The sequence below is a fragment of the Haliotis asinina genome, chromosome 5 (assembly GCF_037392515.1).
Source record: "Haliotis asinina isolate JCU_RB_2024 chromosome 5, JCU_Hal_asi_v2, whole genome shotgun sequence".
In the NCBI taxonomy this organism is placed as follows: Eukaryota; Metazoa; Mollusca; class Gastropoda; order Lepetellida; family Haliotidae; genus Haliotis; species Haliotis asinina.
The window spans coordinates 9,187,700-9,203,882 of NC_090284.1; positions in this window are offsets into that span (position 1 = coordinate 9,187,700).

A 16,183-nucleotide genomic window follows, 5' to 3' on the forward strand; every position below is an offset into this window, starting at 1 on the left:
AAGACGAGGCTGCTCTGACAAAAGAAATAGCCTAACTTCCTGTCCGCTGAGGGGTGATTGTACCTGTTTTTGTTGCTAATGATCATAGGGGGTGGGGAATGCCACGCATTATCTTCGGGATGGGGGTGGGGGTTAATATTGAACACATGTATATTTTTTAATATATCATTATTTAGAAATTATGCTAAGTAATTATGTGAAAGGGTGCAATTTTTTGTACAGGGCATGCAGCGGGCGGCGGGGAGAGTCCTACGCCTGCACCCCCTATCCCGGCCATAAATTATGATGAATGGTGTCCTGATGCTCTGATTCTCAGATGATTCGAGCTCACGCTCATAAAAATTCATAGCGTCTATATATAGCGGGCATGGATAGTTGGGTCACGTTTCACTCCCCTAAGACCCATCGCAGCTGACGGAGGTACATACATATAACCTTGACCGTCACATATAAACAGGTCACCGTGGTGTTAAATACTAACACCTTCACATTATTCAAGTTAGTAAGTCATTTGTGTTACCTCTAGAATATAACTACCTTTGAGAACACCTGGTGTCATAGTTGATTTTCAACAGCTGTGCTGTAAAGGACGTTTTATACTGATTTGAACTTATTGCCTGTAGGGTCAGGGATATAGTACAGTTTGTTAATGTTGACTGAGCAGTACATTCAATGTTATTTAAACATTTCACTGGTGTGAGGTCAAACTATATCTCCTAGGCCATCACTGCACTGCAAGTCTAATAGTAGACCAGTGTTGAGAGATGCACATTTTTCACTGAAACTAATGAAGAAGGATTTTTTATGATAAATAATCTTACCCTCGTGTCTACTGATATGAATTAAAATAACACTCGTTGACAAAGATAAAACATCCTCGGCAAGCTTTTATTTTTAGTAACTCGTGTTGGTATTATTCATATAATTGATAGATAATTGGATGACATTGTCTATATGTCCAGCATCTAAGTCTATCAATACACATAAATGATATCATGAAATGGCGTCACACTTTATACTTTCCATATTCACCTCATGTAAAATGGTTACTTATGTACCTGAAATAACTTATGCGACTTGCCACACACGTATCATTTACACTGTATCTGACGCTGAAAATATACTTTCTCGAAGACAAACTTTCTGTTGGAAGACCACAAGGTTAGAAATGTTCAGGTGGGTTTTGGGAGTTAATGATTCCATTCGGGCTTCTCATTACATTCCTGAAGAATACCGTACATGAAGCATTTGTGGCTCGACTGTTAAGAACTGTTTACGTTCAGACGGAGAGGAAAAGAAATATCAAAAGTGAATATAATATTCCTTAAAATACACGTAAATACATGATAAAACATCACATGTAACATATTTGTCCCATTTTTAATGGTAAGTCCTTCCGATTTTTACCCAGCTTTGTTTGGGTTAACAGTCGGCGTCACCGTTGAAATAACAACGCCTGAGGACAGGTCGATACGAAAGCAAATATTGTCATGCCGTTATAGCGCCCCTTAAGCAAATCATTCCCTTAAGCGAATAGCCACCTTTGTGCCAATATAACTTTACTGAGAAGCGTAATGCCAAGTACATGTGTATAACGTGTTAGGATAGCCGACGGCCAAATCCTCCCGTGCGTCTTTGTTAGGAACATCCAAGACATGTTCTGATCTAAATGCTACTAGAGTAACTATTGTCAGCATTGTTAATATACATAAAAACAAAGTATGCGTCAATTCGATATTACCCATAAATATTTAACGCTACATATACCCGTTTGACCAATTGGTGCACACTGTGTGTCCGTCCCAATCCAGAATTTGGGTAAGATACGATGAGGGCAGTTATTCACATCATTCGGCACCTCTAATGGGCGTTGGACTACACAAGTTGCTGTCTGTGTTTCTTCTTTAAGGTTAGCGGTACTCATATGTTGTTGTCTAAAGGTGATTTGTTTTTATGTTTAAAGTTTGACTAATGTGTGTATTGATGCTGTGTGTTACTTCTCTCTTCTCATTCAAAGCCAGTCTTACTAATAATGGCACCCATGAAGAGCCATCCCCTCGTGGTGGGTGCTGGGTAACGTTAAGTGCTCTTCTCCCGTGACAGAATGTGTCCACAGTACCCTATTGCTTGTCGTAAGAGGCGACTAAATTGGGCAACCTGTTTGCCGTGGATTGCGTCCCGTGTCGGTGGAGGACGGGATCCTGGGGGTTGAGGGCAGTTGGGCTTTTAACTGCGTTCCATTTGCTCAACACACCACTTCGGCCCTTACTTCACCTAGACGGGTGGTTGAATTGGCCGAACCAATCGGCTGGTCATGCCAAGCCCTGTGCATGGATTTTTGACGATTGCACAACATTTTACTTAGACGTTTTGAAAATATGGTCTTAGCACCCTTGTTCATAGAAAAAGACTTGACTTGATACGTTATTCATAAACTTTGCCTAGAGTCTTATGCCCAGAAGGCGGTGACTCATGGGTCAATCTGGTGGATTAATTATTTATAATTCATCTGCTGGAGTATATGATTCGGGTATCCTTGGTGCTGCAAGTTGGAGACCTGCTTGCTTTTAGCATTGCCCTTGTGATACTCCGTGGTGGTGGTGAGCTCGGATGATGAACCGTATTACAGTAACCAGGGCTTATGAAATCCCAAGAATAACCAAAACGTCCACTTGATATTGACCCTGTTGATACTGGCCACAGACCGTCTGCATCGACTGAGTATAGGCCGCGTTTCCTTGTGACTGAGACTCCTGACAAGACACCGTTACAGTTGAACCCCCTTGCTGCATCCAAGGGCATTCACGGTATTGCCGGGGATGTTTAAGAACATTAGACGCTTACGTTCGGGTGCGCTGCTGGTTGAATGCGAGAAAAAACAACAATCAACCAACCTGGTGAACATTAAATCTTTCGTGGGCATTCCGGTCACGGTTTCTGCTCACAAAACCTTGAACACAAGTAAAGGTATCGTCAGAGATCGGGATCGATTGTTTGATATGTCAGACCTTGATGTAGTATCAGAAATGAAGGATCAATGTGTGCTTTATGTCAAGCGCTTTTCAACTCGGAAAAACAATGAAACAATCAAAACAAATACGTATTTGTTTACTTTTTCAGTCCAAATGCGCCCAAATCAGTGAAGGCAGGATACTGTAGCATTCAAGTTGGCACCTACATCCCCAACCCGCTCAGGTGTTTTAAATGCCAGAAATATGGACACGGTGTGACTACTTGCACATAGTCTGTTGTGTGTGCTCACTGAGGTGAGAAAACACACTCAACAGAAGATTGTGAAAGTGATTTTAAAAAATGCACCAACTGCTTAGGCGACCATTCCTCATTTTCTAAACAGTGTCTTATTTGGAAAGAGCAAATGGAGATAAACAGAATAAAGTTTACTCAAAATATCTCTTTTTCTGAGGCAAAAAAAATGGTAAAGAGATCTGATCTTCCAGAAAGTTATGTTACAGTAGAAAAAACATCATCTGAGTCTAGCTCTAAAATAACAAAATCACCCACAGGCTGCCAAAGTACCTTGACTTGAGTAAATTGCGATTCTCCACAGCTTTTGTACCCTGCTATATCATCTCAGACTGAGGAATCAATTCCTAGTACATCAAAATCTTCTTCTGATCACAAACCATCATCATCAACATCTCAGTCACACTCAAAGTCTCAATCGACAGCTGATAGTCAACAATCTGTTGAAACTAAACCTCAGCCTAAAGCCTGATCTTTCAAAACAACAAAGTGGCAGAGCTCCTAAAGGGTCACAAAATAAAATTCAGTTGTTCAATAAATATGGGTCTCTGAAAACGTCCATTCTAGGGCACATAGCTTGTCGCCCTAATATGCAGGCTGTTGCAGTGGGAATTACTTTACATGTAGCGTTTACACTATGCCCTCTCTATATTTCGCCGTCTTCGACGTTTGCCAAAACTGATCTTCAAGCTCTGTATTATAATAGGAGATTTAAATGGGCACAACCCACTCTGGGGTAGTGTAACTACAAACGCTAAAGGTAAATTGTTGGAGGACTTTTGTTCTGACAATGATTTATGTATTTATAATGATGGTTCCAGCACATATTTACACCCTGGTACAGGCACCTATTCTGCTCTCGACGTGTCACTCACAAATTCAGAACTACTAAATGAATTCGAATGGTCAGTCCACGATGACCTCTGTGGAAGTGGCCATTTCCTACTATACTAAAATCTGTAACTCCATCTGATGTTCCTCCATCATCAAGGCGGAATTTTAAAATGGCTATCTGGGTTTTATATGAAAAACTGTGTGCTGCAAAACTTAAACCTGGACGTTTTATTGACGTTCCAGATATGCTTTTCTGATGAATTGAATTCCATAGCTGATGAGTGTATACCAAATTCCTCTGCAGTTCCACATATTCGAAAACCATGGTTCAACGATGACTGCAAACAAGCTAGGAAGGCAAGGGAAAAAACAGAACATCAATTCCTTCGCCATCCTATGGAGCATAATTTTTAAAAAATTAAAGTTGTAAAAGCTAAAGCGCGGCGTTCTTTTAAACAGAACAATCTTGGCAAAATTATGTATCCAAATTCTCGGACACCCATGTCCAAAGTATGGAACATGGTCCAGAAAATCAAAGGTAAAGGTACTAAATCTAGTGTCCATCATCTGAAACATGGAGATCAATTGCTTACTGATAAATCAGATATTGCGAATAAACTGGGTGAAACGCTCGCTAAACACTCTTCCTCTTCGAATTATGTACCTAAATTCCAGCAGTATCAAAGACAACAAGAAAAGAGAACTATTAATTTCAACTCAGATAATGGGGAAGATTATAATGAAACATTTTCTATTCATGAACTCCATAATGTTCTTGATCAAGCTCATGACACTGCTACAGGAGCTGATAACACACATTATCAACTCCTGAAGCATTTACCAGAGTCCTGTTTAGAGACGCTCTTATATATTTTTGACATGATATTTGGACTCCAGGTAAATTCACGTCTTCATGGCGTGACGCTATAGTAGTACCGATACCCAAACCTGGACGTGATCATACGGATCCTTAAAAACAGTGCGACTGGAATCATTTGTGAAAAACGCACTAATTAATAAACAACATGCTGTGTCTACCTTTTTTGATCTCGAAAAAGCATATGACGCAACCTGGAAATATGGCATTTTAAGAGATTTACATGACTTCGGCTTGCGAGGTCGTTTGCCTGAATTCATAGCCAACATTTTAAATAACGGACAGTTTCCAGTCCGCGTGGATTCTACCCTGTCTGATCATTACAATCAGCATCAGGGTGTTCAGCAAGGCAATATTTTGTCTGTCACACTTTTTAGTATAAAGATGAACAGTTCATCAACAGTTTTAATTGATTCAATTGATGGTTCGTTATTTGTGGATGATTTTAATATTTCTTGTCGTGGTAAAAATACGCATACCATTGTACGGCAATTGCAGGTGTGTTTAAACAAGATTAATAAATGGTGAAAACGGCTTTAAATTCTCTAAATCAAAAAGTAACTGCATACATTTTGTCGTAAATACAAACCACATAAAGACCCTGAACTATCTCTAGATGGTAAGCCATTTAAAGTTGTGAAGGAAGCTAAGTTCTTGGGTCTAATCTTTGATTCACACTTAACGTTTTTACTGCATATTAAATTCCTTAAAACTCACTCACTCACTCACTCACAAGCCTTTTTGTTCGTTATAGAACTACTTTAAAGGTGACAACATTCTTCTGCCCGGTAGTTTACGTTACAGTCAACCATAGAGCAAACCTATAGTGTATATCACGGTAACAGCTAATGCACGACCTGTCTTTAGGGGAGCTCGATATTCAGCTGCACGAATACCATGGTCATTCAGAAAAAGGTATCACTGATGTAACCTATTTTCAGTTTCGTGGCAATGCTTTTTGAGTGTCCAGACTCGATTTGTTTACAATCAACATCGTAAGCTGCGAAAGTGCTGAAACAAATATATTCTCATGATATGGTCATAATTGTACAATCGTAAATAGACTGTGGTGTACGCGGAAATTTGTTTTGGATGTTGAAAGGGTTTTGTCACTTCTATTTACAATCCCGACCAAGAACTCGGAATTCGGTTTCATCTTTTTCATTGTTCAACTGGATTCTCAAGTCCTTCTTTAAGCGGAGATTTGTCTAATGTATGTGGGAAGAACGTTGTCGCTTCTATTTGTAAACTTTTATATGTGTGTATATGCTCTGTACAGCCATGTTCCATTTTAATTACACGAAAGTATGTATGTATGTATGTATGTATGTATGTATGTATGTATGTATGTATGTATGTATGTATGTATGTATGTATGTATGTATGTATGTATGTATGTATGTATGTATGTATGTATGTATGTATGTATGAAATGTTCTTCTATATGGACTATTCGGTAATAAACGTTAGTAAATATGCTGTACGTCGTCTGTTTCAGTATCATTCTGACATCAATATCATAGTGAACTCAAGAAGATCGAGATCTCAGTACTAGCATCACTGAAAGAAAATACACAAATCAGGCGAGTGAGTGAGTGAGAGTAGTTTTTTACGCGTCACTCTGTAGTTTTCAACCTATATGGCGGTGGTCTGTAAATAATCGAGTCTGGACAAAACATTCCAGTGATCAACAGCATGAGCATCGATCTTCGAAACTGGGATACGATGACGTGTGCCAGCGATCCTGGGCACTCGCTTATGAGTAGTTGCTTCCTACGACAAGCATCCGTTACTGAAGATCAATTCTACTGTTACTGAAGATCAATTCTACTGTTACTGAAGATCAATTCTACTGTTACCGAAGATCAATTCTAACCCGAATCGTCACGGGTCTGATCATAGAAGTAGTTATAATTCCTTTCTTCGCTGTATTACAACTGTTTTTCCTCGACACAGTTCCATTCCTTGGCCGCGGGCCGTGAATTGCCAGTGACACTCACAGTTCGAAAAATGAAAAAGTTGTCTGCATGCATCATTTGCCTCCCTTTGGCATGCTCCACCCTGATGTCAATGATGCACGTGTTAGAGATTCAATTAACTCACTCACCAATATGACAACGAAGAGCTTATCCTAACGGGTGATGTTAAACAAGTATGCTCGCAATAAACAAGTCAATAAACCGATTATGTTCAGTGTGATTTGTACTTGTCAGTAGTGAACCTGTTTCATTTGTTTCTACCAGTGACAAAGGACTGATAGGACAAAGCTGTCCTTTGGAACATGACATCTGTTGTTAATACGAAAATCAAGCAAGCATATGAATGAATAAAGCAGATTAACGCAAGCAGCAAGAAGGGATTGGCATTATAACATCTGGTTCTACAAACTAACCACAAAGTCTTCTAATAGGAAATTTATGTGAATGCATGACGTGTGAGTAATGTTTGGCCCACTGGGACCGAGAAGACAAGCCTGTTTGCGTCGATGCATCGGCTCTGTTATACCGTGAAAAGATCTGCCAGAATCAGTGGCGCTTTGTTGTCGGAGAAATGATCACTGTACATACGACAGTCTGGGAATGGAAAAACATTATTACTTGGTAGCTTGGAAACACGCGATGGAAATGGCAGACATTTTTATTATGTCAATGGTCATTTTAGAGGTAAATCGAGTGCACAGACGCAGGTAAACTCAATAATATAATCGAAGGAAATGTATTCATATGACTTTGTGCATTGAAGCAGCGATGAAATCATTGATATTTGTGTGTAGCATATGAACCTCTATGTTTTATTATAGCGACGTTTCGGTGTAGACTGAGAATACGTTTGTGGAGACGAAAGAGAGTGCACTGTTGGCATCCAAAGCTGGAATTCTTCATTATCCTGTGTCTGTGTAAGTTGTATCCTTAAGTCTCTGTTAATGGGTTATAACATCAGAAGATACCTCTATAGGCCAGCGATGCCTTTGCTTCTATTGAAAGGGCCATGTCTGAAACACCTGAACTGGCTCTCCAGGCAAAGAAGTCTCAGTCATCAGTGCTGCATTTTTAGGAGGAATTAAGAATGGTGAGGGCGAGTCTACTACTTTAATTATCCCTCCTGAATCATGCATTCGTGTCGTCTTTCACATGCATCCACGTGGGTTCATTTTGGTGGTTAAGTATTGACGAACGAACGACCTCTAAGATAATCTAAAAATATGTACGGAAATGAATTTGTCGTGAGACTAACAGTAAAGGAATAAATGTTATACAATTACCAATTGTAGAAAGAAATTAACAGGGCTAGGTTTATAAACTGATATAAATTACTGCGAAGGAATTGACGGGTTGTTCAAGGTAGAGTGGCAGTAAAGATTCCATGGCAGTGTAGAATACAGCAATGGCCATTAAGTCAGTGTCTGATATAATATTCACCTTTAGCAGCAACATAGTCTTAGTGAACTTTTGTGATGACGGTATCTTCCCAATATGACACTTCACTGTTTGACCACTCCCAGTCTGACTACCCCTGCATGAGAATGAACGTCTCTACACTTTAAAGTGTACTGTACCTGTATAGTTGATTACTCCCAGTCTGTCTACTCTTTGAAATAAACCTGCCAGGGTGACTCCCTAGGTCTACTTATTATGATAGGCAGCAAAGTATATCGGGGATCTTGTGATGATTCATTGTTTGTTTTGATATTTGGAGATAACGCCTGTACACGAATTAAAACAATAAAAAGTTCCATTCCATTAACAGTTGAACGCAAAGATTATTCCTAATATTTTTTACCGAGCGCGATTGTGTCGCTGAATTCATTATAACGAAGACGTTATTCCCTATCTTTGTACATGTTGGAACTCTCAAAATTTAAGAACAACGGTGTGTTTTTATATTCAGGAATACGATGTAAAAACTACTTTGTACAATAATACCGCATTGAATAGCTCAACAAAAAAGTGACGTTCTCAGCTCATTACACAGGTTATGTCTAAATGTAAGTGCTTCCAGTGATTATAACCTCCACATTCACATTAAATGTAAGACAAGTTTTATATAGATTATACAACGTCAGTTCATTTCGTAGCCAGCCATTACTAACACCATGACGAACCTTTATTCAATCATTTATCTGTCATTTTGTCTCAGTATTATTCTTTTGTTGTCAAATTATTCCAGTTGTGTATCCAGCTATTGGAACAATGTACTGGAGCGGCGTATATATAAATCAAGTAGCTTGTTCGCATATCTAGGCTTCTGCTTGGACGAAATATAAATGTGGTTAAACCATATTAAAGTACATGCACCAGAATGTCATTGAGCTGTCTGTGTCGTTTGTGCTGCCCATATTCCAAAATATTATGCAGCACAATAACTTTTTATTTCACCTGTAGTGAAACTGATGCTGCATCAATAACTTAGGTAATGAACTGAATAGATATTGTATGAACCTGGTACAACTATAATTGTTAATAAGTGTTGCTGGAACAGTCTTTTTGATGGAGGAGAGACAGCTAGTAATTATAAACCTCTCAACTGGAACAGGTTGCGTATGTAGTCAAACTGGGAGTAGTCATTATGGGAATGAACCGTGATGACAGAGGCCAGGTCCTGGCGCCACGCTGACGGCTTCGTGTATACAAAGCACCTGACCCGTGAAGAACAGGGTTAGAACTGATCTTCAGCTGCTTATGCCGGTCGTTCAGAGGCAAATGAGGGAATTTGATGGTCAGACTCACTGACTTGGTTGACAGGTCATCGGTTCCCAATTGCCTCGATCGACGCTCATGCTGTTCATGACTGGAATGTCTGGTCCAGACTCGATTATTTACAGTCCGCCGCCATATCGTTGAATTATTGTTGAGGGCGGCACAAAACGCAACTCACTCATCCAAGCCTCCAACATGCTATTTAGTCAAGGACTAAAACAAAGGTTGCCATGGTTCATTGGGTCATATCGATGTGGTTATTTGTAGCGTGGCGGCACATTCTACACAATAAAAAGACAAAATTGAAAAAATAAAGCTTTCTACTGATGATGGAAGAAAGTATTATATTTTAGTTATATACGACATTTTCTGTTGAAAGCCTCATTTTCGAGAGTAATGTGATGCATGATAAAGGCGTGCTAAGTGATATTATAAACACTGCATATTGTTGCCTCTTGAACATTTTTCTGTACATTTGATTTAGTTTTAGTTTTTTTCTGTCTTTAGGAACCAGAACCGAATGTGACACATTGAATGTGTCACATCGAAAATATTATAAGCAGTTTGTTGAAATCTTATCAAATACGCATCATTCATGACACGGCTGATCGACGTGGAAATGGGCAGATTATGGGTATTTTGCATCAATTTTCCTGACCCTGTTTTCTTTTTAACTGCTCCTGGCCGTGATCAAAGCGCTTGGGGGATATCATTTTAGTGGAAGCTGTCTTAACTGGAACTCATCGGGACTGAAGAAATAATCCAGTTTAGACAACACGCCGGATTGTAGAGCTGATGATAAATATACAAGTCAACAATGGGACTGAATTTTTGTGCCAGTCTTAAAGGTCACATGCAACGTAAAACACATCTTTGCAGATTCTGGTACCTTTCGGTATGCACTTACCGAAACAAATCATAAAAAATGCCAATTCAACCTATAAAGTTGAAAAAAAACGCGATGAAAAAAAAAGCCCGCGAAATCGTAGTTCAAACGTTTCACTAAATTCCCCCCAGCGCTGGGGGGAAAACTGGTTTCAACAGCTGTGCTGCGCTGAGTCCATAACGCATACGCAGTGAATAGGTTCGCAGAGCTTGAAACAGTATGCATGCTCGGAGTCTTAGGTCGTGAGCAGTAGTCTAATCTTGGTTGTGTACACAAACAAGTAAATAATCAACTCGTTACGTAAAATAACTTGTTGACTGTGGTAAGCAGTCTCTGTCACAGAGAAAGCTCAGTGTCTGGTTTATTCACACTTATATGTCTGTCTGCCTGTCTGCTAAAGACAACATGCAAGTGATAAATGTGTTTTAATTATGTTTGACTTTTTGGTTGCATGTGACCTTTAACTCACTCATTCACTTCTATATACATACCAAAACATTGTTGATTTTGTCTTCTGGTTGTATGTGATGTGACGTTCCAGTATGGCTTTTTATGCTTTTTTCATCGTATATTATAAAGAAGTTGTTGTCCATAAAGAATCTTTCTTTCTTTTTTCTCACCAAGTTCTAAAATGCCAGTCAAACAGAATGTTCTCTGTACTGACAAGTATAAATGTTGGTGCTGCTTGCTTGGGTCTGTACAATTTGATGGATTGTACAGATGCCGGTTATGACAGCTTCCATTGTATTGGTCAAAGCATAGTTATACACTTAATGCCAACGTTAATGCTATACACGATACGGTGCAGGCAATGCTGTCTATACCGATTGCAATGCTCATACATTCTTCAGTAGATATGGTTATTTTCTTGATGTAAGTAGTTGGGAGCATGCGTTGATTTACACGAAGTACCCGTGTCCCAGTTGCATTAACGGCACATACATAACGACACATACATACAGTACTTAGGCAACCTTGGTTATTTGGGGATTGTTGCCCTCCGTTTTCGTCACACATGGTGTTTCGGCTAAATGTACACGGAGGCTGTGTGAGGCAGTTCGTAACATGTACCAGTTTACCATGTATACGTATGAATAATCAGGATCTGAGCTTCAAATCCACATCTAACGGTATTTGGTTGACAACTACATGTATGATAGATCCATTACACCACGATATATGCCATTGAACCAGTAGCATACAGGACGGCCTTATTTTCGGAATATCACAGCGATCGTTTTGAGTAACGGGACACTGTACCAAATGCGACTTCATTTCACATGTTGCAAGGTACTTGGAAAATCACGTGGACTCTGAAGCTATGTAGGCCCAAGTTCGTATTTATTCCAATTAGTTTAACAGAACAGAGATGAACGGCCTTCCAAGCGACAAATCCACACGTGCTTCCTCTATTCAAATCGTGCAAGACTAATTACGAATTGATCGAAGACTCCTGAATCCATCGGTGTCCTCTATCCCCTCTGGACTCAACATAATTACAGGTATGTGGAACCATTCCAGTATTTCCTGAAACCCTACAGGGGTTTCCGACCTTCGTATACGGTCACTAGAATCGAAAATTGTCATTAGTAATCTGAATTGAAGTTGGCCAATCCCATTCTCTATTCTTTTACACAGATGCGCGTACCTTCGGGATACTTGCGTGTGTTTGATACACATCAAACGAAACTTTTATTACCCACATATTGTCAACAGATAATATTTGTCCCTATCACAGCCAGCCATATTAATTGAAACCATCCTGGATGCCCCATTAACCTGGGGGCAGACAGGTATATGTGGGTATGTGTCTTTCTCTGGTTCAGTCTGAACGTTTTCAAAAGCTGTAAGCACGTTTAGGCCAATCTGTGTCCTCGCTTCGTTTCAGATTTACGACTGAGATAGGATTCTCTCCACAACTGATGCACGCATGATTTTTTCAAGCGTAAAGCTCTATCCAGTGAGTATAAAACGTTACATATACCAGTGCGAATATTGTCCTCTAGTATTTTATAGTTATCATATATCATAGTATAGACATTGTTATGTTATGTCAATTCGGCAATAAAGCGTTTTTTCCAGAAAATACTGTTATTTGAAGTAGTTATAAATGCATACATAATGGACAACGGTAGAGCATGAAGAAGTACCGAGCATGGAAATAAAGTGCGTTTCATGAAGATAAAGCACATCTGATTACTTGAAATGTGTTGTCAGTATTCACTCGTTGGTATTTTATCAACTATAATGCATGGCTTAGGGCTATTTCACCACATATGTGTGAATAAAATTAAAAAGAAGACTAGTTCTAAACCCTATTGTAGGCTGAGGTTGTGATACGTCCATAAAGGCGCAAGAATTGATCACAAGTTGATAAACATATTTTTCATGTGTGATGGTGTCCCCACTGAGTTTCAGTCATACATCCACGTAATTTCCACTGCTGTTGTCCCCTTTGCACCAAGTGGATTATTTCTGAGGGTAGTCTAAAACGTGTACTCTATGATAAATTATCCCCTACAAGCAGTTAGTGTCAATCACATTTAATGACATCTCCACAACTGTTTATATATGTGCCACCATCAATTTAATTACCGAGACATTCTATCTTCGCAATGGTTACAAAGTGTGTTGTTGTTTTCATTGATCATTTTTCCACATTTGTTGATGATGGTCACATATGTTGGGTAGAATTCTCTCGTGACCAACAAAATGTCGATTCATTTCAAAGCTTCATTCCATGATTTATTGTTACTCAGTGTAGTGACCAAATATAATAATTGTTGTCCATCGATCTCACCTGGAGTTGGTATGAAGTTGTAGTCTTAAAAAGCGTCTTCATGGACACATATGTGCAAGTATTTAGATGCATTCAGAGTCAAGGTGACAAAACATTCTTCCCAGGACTATAATAAGGAAGACGACTTCAACTTAAGGTAGTTGACATTCTCGGCATTTGAGCAAAATTTCAACATTTTGGTATCACATTTCACAACATTGGGGATACAAAAGAGTGTAGCCCTTCAAGGAAGATTTCAAAGATCGTCATGGGATCAAATTTTGTTTGGTCAATGTTAAAAGCCTCCGTAATGCATACTAAATGTTGTAAGTTAGAACATCTTGGAGAAAAGTTTCAAATTTCAAAATATTGTCAGTTGCAATTTCCTTTTTCACTTTTCAGTTGAAATATTAAATTGCTTCTACGCGTGTCAGTATTACGCTAACCTTTTTGCCAACATCTGGTATGATTATTGTACGGGGCTTCAATAACAACTGCCCCAAATCGAATATTCGACTCTGACATAATTCGAGTACGAGCTGACTTCAAGATCGTGTCATTTTCTCGACAGTGTATACACGGAACGGGAGTGGCTTATCCCCTTGAGCCGTTCAATCAATACACCTACATGTACAGTACACAGCTTCTCCTATGTTGCTATGCTAGAAGATACATGTGTTATGTCCTTCGGCCTTGGCGTATTTCCTGCACATGTAACTCCTGCTGTGAAATGTAACGAGATACCTGGTGTCTTGAGAACTAGCTCAAGTTTATACCCATGTTAGTAAAAAATGAAGATGTACCTGTCACAATATCGCTTTCCTCCTGTTGATTTCGGAGGTGGAATATTTTATCCCCGTCTGTTCACTAACTTGGTAATGTGATAAAACTGTTGACGTCTTGCGCGAAATGGCACCAAAATGGTGGATTATAGGAATTATTACACAATTCACTTAACACGCGTATAACAGCGTATTTTAAGTTTTCTGTGAACAATGTAGTCTATAAATAATGTGCAACAAAAAATGTCATCATAATCGTAAGACATCTCTCCAAACAGCAGATGAAGTTCGTTGACGAATTACTGCCAAACAAGGTCTTTGAATAACATTTAGAAGGAATACATATACAGGGTGGAAGTTAATCTATCCATAGCAGCTTCTGTATTACGAAGTATATTGTTACCTGATAAACGAATATACTCCGAAACGTTGTTTCCCTTATATTACAGAAGATGACATCCATCTATGTTCACCCTTTACTGTCATTTGCAAATGTTGACAGGAGTTAATAACTTTTGAATAAATTTCATGCATTATACTGTTGTCGAAAGTTCTCTCGTCAGGACATGGCTGAACTATTGCCGATGTGACAATAAATTTTAACTCACTCACTCACTTAGTTGCAAATGTTCTTTCACCACGGCCATGCTCACACATATAGATACAGTAGCATGTTAGTCGACATTTATTGGTGGACTACACTTAACTGATAACTGTTTTTTTTCTCACAATCCTTGTATTTTTTCAGTCAAGTTGAAGGAGCGATGACTTTATTTAACATAATCAAGTGTCTCTGCGTCCTGCACGTGACTTTGTCTACAAAGACGAAACACCAACTGAATTCACGTAAGCACAGATACACGGACTTCTTATCCTTGCGGTCTTTCCTTACAGCATCACATTTCGGTTCGATAATGCAGCATCTTGGTCATTAGTATCTTTACTGAGTGAGTTGGGCAACGAGCGAGTTAGGCTTTACGCAACTTGTAGCATTATTCCAGCAATATCATGACGGAGACAGCAGAAATGAGCTTCATGCAATGTGCCCATGTGGGCCATCAAACCCGTTCCGTTATTGAAAGAATAAATTTGTGCCATAGTATATATTGATGACGGTTTTGAAAACCTGGACCGATAATAAATAATATAATTCAGGCTGTTATTTAACCAGTAACTTTACATGAATAATAAAACAAATCTGGCATATTTTCTATACACAGACATTTGCTCACCATGCACACACAGCACGCGGCTACCTGTGCTGATACCATCTAAGTCTCATAAGCCAGGAATGGGAAAGTATACTGTCATGGTTTCCTCGGACAGCCCATGCCATTCTTGTGCCGTTACTCAACGTCCTTAGTTTGGATGGAAGTGTTATGGTGTGAGGAGGCATCACAACTCGTGGGGAAACACAACTCATCTTTGTTATCGGCAGTTTGGTGGTATACGCTGTACTCAGAGGACATCGTCCAAGATGATCTACTAGCAGGGACGCAACGTCAGCCCTCACGCTGAACGTGTCTAAACAGACTGTTAATGGTCCATAAAGCAAACTCACACGTGGAACGTGAATTTAAGAGACTTTTGAGGCTGCTTAACGACAGCCCACACATTACATGTGGTGTAACAGACTTTTGAGGCTGCACAACGTCAGCCATCTAGTTTAACAGACTTTTGAAGCTTCACAACGTCAACACATGCATTAGATCTGGTTTAACAGACTTAACGTCAGTCAATACGTTGCATGTGGGTTATCAGATTTTTGAGACTGTATTTCTGTACTGTCATGGACAGATGTTTCTCCAGACCTTTCCCCAATAGAGGATATAGAGACATGGCGGCCTTCAACTGGACCAAAACCACCAGGTCACGCCGGTTGGACCGGTGTTGTGGGTTGGCATTTCATCAGCATGCCGTTTCAAATGATCTAGTGTTTTAATACACCGTCGCCTTCTCTTTTGTATCCCGTGGCGTTCATCACCAACATTGCTAATACGCAAATGTGTTTCTCCTCCAACGTCTATTTGAGTTGGGAGAATGTCGCTGTTTCTGTTTAACCAG